Raw genomic sequence first — 8,639 nt, 5'->3', positions numbered from 1 at the left:
TAGTAGCAAACGCGCTTATGTACAGCCATATAAATAGAAGAATATGTTACAACTGGTTTCAAGACCCGTCATCGAAAATGCATCAAGTATTTATACAAATCGATGATAATAGTCAGAAAATAAGTCTATCAGTCCATAGGCCACCCAACCTTTCACATAGTCAATCGCTGGGTAAAGTATTTTGGGTATTGTATCATTTAGAATATACTAATCACATGAAAAATATAATGTACCTCTAATCCTTTTTAGCCAAGCAATAATATAAATCACTGTCAAGCGGCAGCCAAGTCTAACATAATTACTTCTGAACTCATCATGAGAGAGGGTCCAACAGTGTAAAGTGCGAGATATGTTGTTCGATAAGAGCTACTCAAAATGTTTACAATGGTGCGGAAATAGCATAACAATACATCAAGAGAGGAGCTGATTTCGGAACTTGGAACCCATTGAAAATAGTCCATGTCTGCACACATCAGAGAGGATTCAAATTAAAAGGTTGTAGTCCAATGAAAGACACAAAGAAAGCATGAACCATTCTACAGATATTCAACGTTTTTAGTTTGGAAGTGAAATGGTCTAAAAGAATCTTATCTTACCACCTGAAGCGACACAACTAAATATAGTTCTCCATGAAATACAGTTCAATTTGCTACCAAATTGTAGTTTCATCTATTTCATATTTTTTGATGTCTTTGTGGATGCAAGATCTAAATAGCTAGCCCTCATGAGATGTGTTACTCTCAACTTACTTCAGCTGGTGGTATACTGACAAGTTGATACCTTTAACAAGGAGAGCATCTCAGTGGTAGATTAAAAAAGACCAATCTTTGACCACACTACAGAGCTCAATTTTGACATAACTTCCATTTGCTTTTAAAAAGATGGCTTCTCCAAAAAATAATATACATGATTTTCAGGTGTAGCTATTACAACCCCAAATATATTTTGTGACCGATAATTAAAATATGATGGATATATCGGAGCAGCAAAGCATGCAGTGTCAAAACAAAAGAACTACCTTGGAGCTTGAACGACAATGAAACTATCGATTCCTATTTCCATGGCATAACCAGATGGAAGGCAAAGAATAATCTTTCTGACACGGCTAGTAGGAAATGCCAAGCTACTGTGTGATAAGGTAATTTTAGGCAGATCTATGGAAGCATAAAATATTTTAGTTAATTAATTTCAGAGTAATGAGTGGTATATTAAAGCACCATTTTCCAAGTAGGTAAGGAATCAGAAGTCACCCAATATACCGAAAGTGGATTGGCCAGGCTGTAATTAATTCAATGGCTAGCTCGGCTAGCTCCTCCTACGTAATACTCTTTGGTAATGGTTCAGGCATCAAGCAAGGAGGACCATTCTAGTATGAACAAAAAGCATGATGACAATACGAAGGAAAAAAGTCAGATCATTATTAGATCGGCGCATGGGTAAGAGCCGATGTAAGCTGTATCCTGGGATCGGCAGGGATTTGATCAAAACGGCCAGGATTACTATCCCTAGCGCATGTGCTAAGCGCCGCATTGTACATGCCCTTAGTACCTGCAGATAGAACCGGAGACTCGAGTTAAAATGAACAGAAATCATAGCCATGTTTTCATATATATGTATCTACCAAACAAAGTGAAACCAAGCAATACGGCAAATTTCCCAAAGTGAGGTATATACTGTGTAATGACCAACGATGGTGCATCCAAAGAGCCTTTTAGAGCTAATAAAAATTCTTCTTTTATGCAAGGATAAAAGGGGGAGTAGAAAAATCAAGTACAAAGTTATTTCTTCCGGACTAAGAAGATAGACAGGGTTGTAGAGAATCAAGTACGATGAATTATTTTTCTGGAATAAGAAAATAAAATACTACAAAAATAAATGCTTCAAACCTAACCAAAGATAAAATGATGCATCTATCTATATGCAAAGATAAAATGATGAATCTATTTATATGGATTATTTATTTAAATAAACGCTTCAAGTCTTTAGCAATTTTTAATGCTTCTTGCAAACCATGATAATCTGTAAATTTTCTCACCGATTTTACAGTCTGATCCTTCAGTGACTAAGAAGGAACTCTGAGTTAATGTTGGTGTAAATGGTTGCTATAATACTTTCTATCTTTCTTATCCATAGATTATTCTAGGAACAGGAATACTGAACTTTGCATGAACAGACAAAGAGAAGCAACATGACATACCTCATTTAAAACTCGGGTGAACATATATGGCCGAACACAATGCCACGTGAGGCGGTGCAGGGCCAAGGAAAGACTTAAATGCCATATAGAAAAGAGTACAAATTGTGTAAACAAAAGCACTGCTCACTAAAAACTACGCACAAACTAAATGTTGTAGCTCACTCTATTAACAAAAAAAGTTGTTGGAAAGAGGGACATGGGTCTACTTTGAGCCACTGGACAAAGTAGGCTAAAATGTAAATATATGTGGAACCAAAGTAACTACAAAGCAAGTTGAATTTTAGTCAGCCAAATTATATTCATAAATAGCCGCTCTATCTTTCTATGGTCATCTCCCTTGAGTTCACACACTAAATAAGAAATGAATGTGTTATTTTTGCAACTCACACGTATCATTTGCTAGCAAAATTGTAAAGCCAAATTTTCTAGGAACTAAGAACCTATTGAGGAACGGCTTATATTAACTAATTGCGGAGCTGCTTCTTACAACCAAACCAGACCATAGGTATGATAGTACATAAACACACCTGAACGACAACCTATCTTTTATCAAGCACTTGCTCATGACTGACTTCTTTTTTTCGAAAGACCAAAAACAAACTAACATGGGGAGGAACCCCTATTATTAAGATAGGTGGTGAGTCTCTGAACCCTGGCTGCCTAGACATTTTGCTAGACAGGAAGCTATGTGTACAGAAAAATATACAGACTATGTAAAATATGACAGTACAAAAATAGCAATTTACAACAGAGTTACATGTATTTAGTGGACATCCCAGGTTGATGGCAGAACTACTCGGAGGATTGTAAACTCTATCTTTTCAATGAAATGAAATTGCGTTTTCAAGAAAAAAATAGCAATTTCACTCAGTGGCAAAAGCCACATGTTTTTCATTTTAGACATGTAAAATGGGGATTTTAATTTTTATAAACTTAAAAGGCTTGGTGCAGCCAAGAAGACGATCCAAAGAAACTACTGTAAGTAGTCACAAAAATGCAAGACTGGCTATTCTAATGAACTATCAGAAAGCTAACTAAATTATATTAATACACAGTAGGAAACTGTGCTAGCAGTAAGATGGAAAATAACAGTAAGATGGAAAATAACATCTAAAAGAAAGATACATCTTTTTACTTTATCATTTAAGACTATGTCAATTATATCTGGGAGTACCTAAACTTGTTTGCATACCTTGAGAAGAACCTTTCTAGTCCCAATATCAAACCTGCATTAGTATTTTCAATTCCAGTTGCAAATTGACCAAAAGCTCCAGCATTGCACGTGTGAAAATCAGTACCAAGGAGAACATATACAAGTATTAGAGCAGGTTAAGACAATACTGCTAAACCACTAAACCACAAGCGGTCAGTAGAATACCTCATCTAGTCAGCAGCGGGCCTTCTTGAGCGGGCACAATCTGGCAAACACCTCTCTATTGTGAATTTTCCTACAACATAAGTGTAATCTTTTGAGTACACAAATATTATTTTAAATAAATAAAATCTAAAATGGTCCCACATTAAAAAAATGAATGGGACTAATCAATAAGGCATACTCCAAAATGGATGAGGTCTTTGATGGCATAAACATACCTAATCTTCCACTCGTTGCAGAAGTCCCCAGTTATCGGTTCGCCCGCTCGTCGCTGGTGAAGATGAGTGGCCGGGGATGATGATGATCTTCTCACGGTTCCACACCTTGTGTGTCAAACCTGAGTTCCTTATTCTATAAATTTATAGTATCAGTAAAACAAAAGGTAGTGTTGAACCTTCTCAAGGGCATCTTCAATGGCTTCATCACTGAGCTTTTAAATGCAGCTTTTCTTCAAAATGTTGTCACAGAAGCCATCAAAGAATTCTTTAAGTGGTTGAACAAAGAGAAGTTTGAGAATGAGACACCAATTTTGATTATTAAAGGCAAAATGACATATGACTGTATCAACCAACAGACCTTTTGGAAGAGTGTATGACCCTGAAAACAATCTATGTAGATTCAACATGCTCGTCGCCTAAGAATTGCTTCTAAAAAGTCCAAAAGAATGCTCGTCACCGAAAATGCTATCAGAAGACCTCCTCTGAGCCAGAGACTGTAGCTAGCAGGACTTAATACACATGTTATATTTTCTGCATTCCTATGAATTAGTAAATATGTAGACACGTTTCAATAAATATGGATGCAAATAAAGAACCAAGATCAGAAAGAATATATGTTGGATGATTCCCTTCTATTTTTTAAATATCACAAATATAAGGGAGACATGTTAAAGTTTAGGAAAGAAATGGTTCACGAGAAAAGGGATCAATAGTTTACAAATTAAGGTTTTGCATGAGGACCTATATTTACCCGATCTCTTGACAAACTTACATACAGAGAAACAAAGCATATTACAGGAGACACCATAATGGACAATGTTCATGCAACAGGAAATTATCAATTCATATCACATAGGAGTATGTCGTAAGAGGTTACTGATGGTACATGAAATTATAATGTTCTTACTTGAATATTTATTACTCAGTAATATGAACCAATATCAAAAGAAAATTTAACGGTAACTGAAGAACTAATACCTTAAAATCAAGTTGAAAACAAGCAGCCAAAATGAGATAAATAGCTACCAAACAGAGCACCTTCTCTTGAACATAAACATCCAAGTTATCACATTATGCGTACTTTCATGAACTAATAACGATATAGATTTTCTATTCAATCATCCCTATTTGGGATGACCATGTAATTATAATTTTCCATCATATTTCCTCAATCGCCCTAACTCTACTTATTTCTGAGATTGGTCGTTACATACGCATACCATAATTGTATCGGTAAACTATATGAACAAAAAAAGGACAGGTACATTATCCTACTGTCACACCATCTCTATTGCTTGGGAATTGGTGTCATGTTCAGCCAAATAATCATCGAGACTGAAATCTGCACATTTCAAAACACAGCAAAGTTGCGAAAGAAAAATACAACCTTGAAAAGTTCTCTATGCATAACAAATGAAAATTGTGAGGCGAGGACGATGGCGTGGATGGGTTGTCAATGGACTACCTGGAAAAAATGAACGTGAGAAAATCAAAGGAACTTTACACGAAGGTGCTTGTGCAGCTAACCATATAGATACAGTCCTACATAACCTGGGCTTTACATAAGCGAAGGTTTGGCAAACAGTGATACTTTATTTATGAATATTTAAATCAATGATTTTGTTGTTGCTAAATGCACATAGTAATAGTACTTGACTTGAGAAATTTCCTGGACCTGGGTATAATGTACAGCGAATTGTATTGTTTCAAAAGTAGTACAACTACTACAGCTATGCAGTTGCATAATCTCTTCTCTGAAGTAATATGGTTCAACTCATTTCTAAACTCTACACTTAACTCAAATAACCATTAAGAAAAGCAATTAACCACAAAGCAACACATATGTTCTAAGTTATTAGGAATATTTCACTTTTCGATGTCCACTTGCAAGTTCTAATGAAAAAAAAGCATGTCAGACATATGAACCTGCTAGTGCAGAATGCATTTGATACAACTTCTTTTCTTACTGTGCTTGCTCGATCCAGCAAGAAAAAGAAGCATACGCAATAGTAAAAGTAAAGGGAGATGTTATCCTTTTACAGAACAAGTGTTTTGATTCCTAAAAACACATTAGGAAACTTAAGAAAAAGGTCATATTTTGGTCAGATTCAGATCTGTATTTTGTAACAAGCTACAAGTAACAACAACTCGTTCAAGAAATCCATCAGGATAAGCGATAGAATTTTTGCTGCTCAAAAGTACGGTAACATCAATTCATCAAAATGGAGTACTACATTTAGTCTGCTCACCACCAAAACAACAAAACATATTTTGAGGAAAGTCAATGTTGCAAAATTAAACCTGTGTGGATAGCTTAACCGAGTGTTGCCCTCATGATTTTAGAGAAAGGCCCTCACATCTTGTAGCATTGGTGCTACAGCAGTACCACGAGATGCAGGTCCAAGGCGGTAATCTCCAGGAAGACAGTGACCTGCAATTTTTTTTGGAAGAAACGGTGAGGTAATGAAGAGATCGAAAAGAAACAAAAAAGGTCAGAGACCCAAAACGCTTCCAGATAGGAAGAAGAGTAAAATACCAAGAAGAAAAAATCTCAGAGGGAGAGAGATGTAATAAGGAGCAAAACAAATCGAATCTGCAGGGGTCAACCAGAAGCACACCTCAACCAATCCATGGCAAAGGAGCTCCATGGCTGCAAAAAATCAAAGGGGAAGAATGAGAAGCACATCAAAACCTACCAGAAGGCACCACCTCCTGCTCTCGATTTCATGGCGTGGACTCAGGAATCTGCTGCCCCCACAAACCCTAGCTCAAGATTTCGCAAGAGGGAAGAAAACTCGTGCTCCATCGTGTTCACCGGCGCGGCCAGCGCACCGCTGAGGACGGCCACGCCCGACGCCCACCTCCATGCCTCGCCGGAGCCGACGAACTCTGTAGAAAGCGCGGCCATGCTAGAGCCGAGCTGCAGCACCAGCTTGCCTACCATGAGGACCTCGCTCTCATCCTTGGCCTTGATGACCCGGAGAGGGAGGACGCGAGGGACGGCAGCTCACCGGAGATGAAATGGAGGAAGGGGATTGCTGGAGAGGAGAGAAGTGACCAGATTGGGAGAGGAGGAGAACGAGGGGATGGGGAGGAGCACCCACGCGCGGGGATTAGGGATACCCGCACGATACAGCGGTGGCCGCAGTCGCCGGCGGCGAGAAGCAGGGGCGAAGAGGAGGTTGGCGGCCAGCCAAACGAGCAGCGGTGGCGGCGGCCGAGGAGGAGGGGATTGGGGGAGGAGACGGGTGCCCTTTTCCCTCTGCTCGCAGGCACGCGCGACGCGAGAGGCTGGGCCGAGAGGGCTTTACAGGACCCATGGATAAAAAGTGGGTCTGCGGGAGGGCCTCAGCGCCCTGGACGAACGGACGGACGAGATCCACCACCAAACAAGATCCATGGGGGGCATCATATACAACGTTAGATTCCTGCTCAATAAAAATTCTTCTACACCTAAAATTGATTTTTATTGAGCAAACAAACACAGCTAAAGGCAAGGGCATGTTTGATTTGTAGAATAGGGAGCAGGAATATGAAAACGCGGGATTGCAATGTCATGTTCACTTGAATTCTACAACAATTGATATGAACCAAAGTTTACTGGATTGCACTACAGTAAAATCATAGGATTGTGAAAAAGAGAGATGAGTGGATGTTAGATTTTCTATAAAATCTAGCGCAAAAGGATTCTTTAGTAAAAATTCTCATGAAAATCGATCCTACAAATAAAATAACCATCAAAGAAAATTTTCCTATAGGATTTATCCTACAGATTTCTTGCAAATCCTTTGAATCAAACAAGGCTTAACACATTTCCTAGTGGCGTGTAAAAATTGTGAAAAAACATTTATAATATTTTGGACAGAAGTAATGTCGTTGCGTTGTCGACACTAGTAGAAAAAGAGGCTTCCATCCACCCTCACTAGTCCCCAAAATATTCGAACCGCGACTAAAGGGGTCTTTAGTCACGGTTCGGGAGGCGAGCCGTGACCAAAGATCTAGGCCCAGCGGGCTCGGTCGACAGCTGGGGGACGGGAGGGGCTTTAGTCGCGGTTGGCCAGGCCAACCGCGACTAAAGGCCCACCCCTATAAATGCCGTTCAGCACACTCACTTAGCCATTTGGTGCCACTTCTTTTCACAATCTTCACAAAGGGTGGTGGGTTTGCTTTTGGTTCCTCTTATGCACACAAGGTGTTCGATGAAATGCCCGAGAGCATGAAACAAACATGATATGAAGTGTCCGAGCCACACTTGAGCTTTCTCATTTATTTTTCCTCCTCGATCGCGGTTAGCAACTTGAACCTTTCATGTGTCATTGATAAAATATGCATGTGTGTTTCTAGCAAGTTAGTTTAATAAATGAATGATGGTTAATTATATAATATAATATTAATGCAGATGAATCGGTAATGGATGTACGGTAACCGACTCTCCGGCGAGTTCGTTGCGGGTTTGAAAGATTTCCTCGTAGTGGCTAATGCGAACTGTTAGATGTATATATCTGTATATTGTAGTTTCCCCATATGTTAGGGGGTTTTCTGCATATGTGCACCTGTATTTGTACTATATATTGTGGCCTTTGGCCCTCTGGTAATACAACAAGCATATTGCCCTAACATGGTATCAGAGCCGAAATTGGTTCTCTAAATTTCCCGGCCGATGTTGCTTGTCCGTCGTTGCCGTTCGTCTTGCCGTTCGACTGCTTCTCTCCGTCGCCCGTCCGCTTCACGTCTTCGATCGATCGGCCATGACCTGCTCTCGATCGCCCGCCAGGATCTGCTCCCGATCTGCCGCTCCCCCGCCGAGAGCAGGAGGACCAGGACCTGCTCCCGATCTGCCGCTCCCCCG

General features: G+C 39.6%; 1 long non-coding RNA gene across 3 annotated transcripts; it reads right to left on the bottom strand.

Moving 5' to 3' along the window:
• Nucleotides 1–7,073, bottom strand: LOC127294022 (uncharacterized). 3 transcript variants are annotated; one of them, XR_011742846.1, is made up of 4 exons: nt 6,487–7,073; nt 4,149–6,221; nt 3,791–4,055; nt 1–3,645 (listed from the first exon to the last, which is right to left on the bottom strand). It is a non-coding gene; the product is annotated as an uncharacterized lncRNA (long non-coding RNA). The 3 variants fall into 3 exon arrangements; XR_007846336.2 differs by having other exon boundaries at nt 3,791–5,255; nt 6,092–6,221; XR_007846335.2 differs by having other exon boundaries at nt 3,791–6,221.
• Between the last annotated feature and the right edge of the window lie 1,566 nt (nt 7,074–8,639).

This window comes from Lolium perenne, chromosome 4 (genome assembly GCF_019359855.2).
Source record: "Lolium perenne isolate Kyuss_39 chromosome 4, Kyuss_2.0, whole genome shotgun sequence".
Lineage (NCBI taxonomy): Eukaryota > Viridiplantae > Streptophyta > Magnoliopsida > Poales > Poaceae > Lolium > Lolium perenne.
The sequence above is the reverse complement of the archived record's forward strand: the minus strand, read 5'-3'. Positions and strand labels throughout refer to the sequence as shown.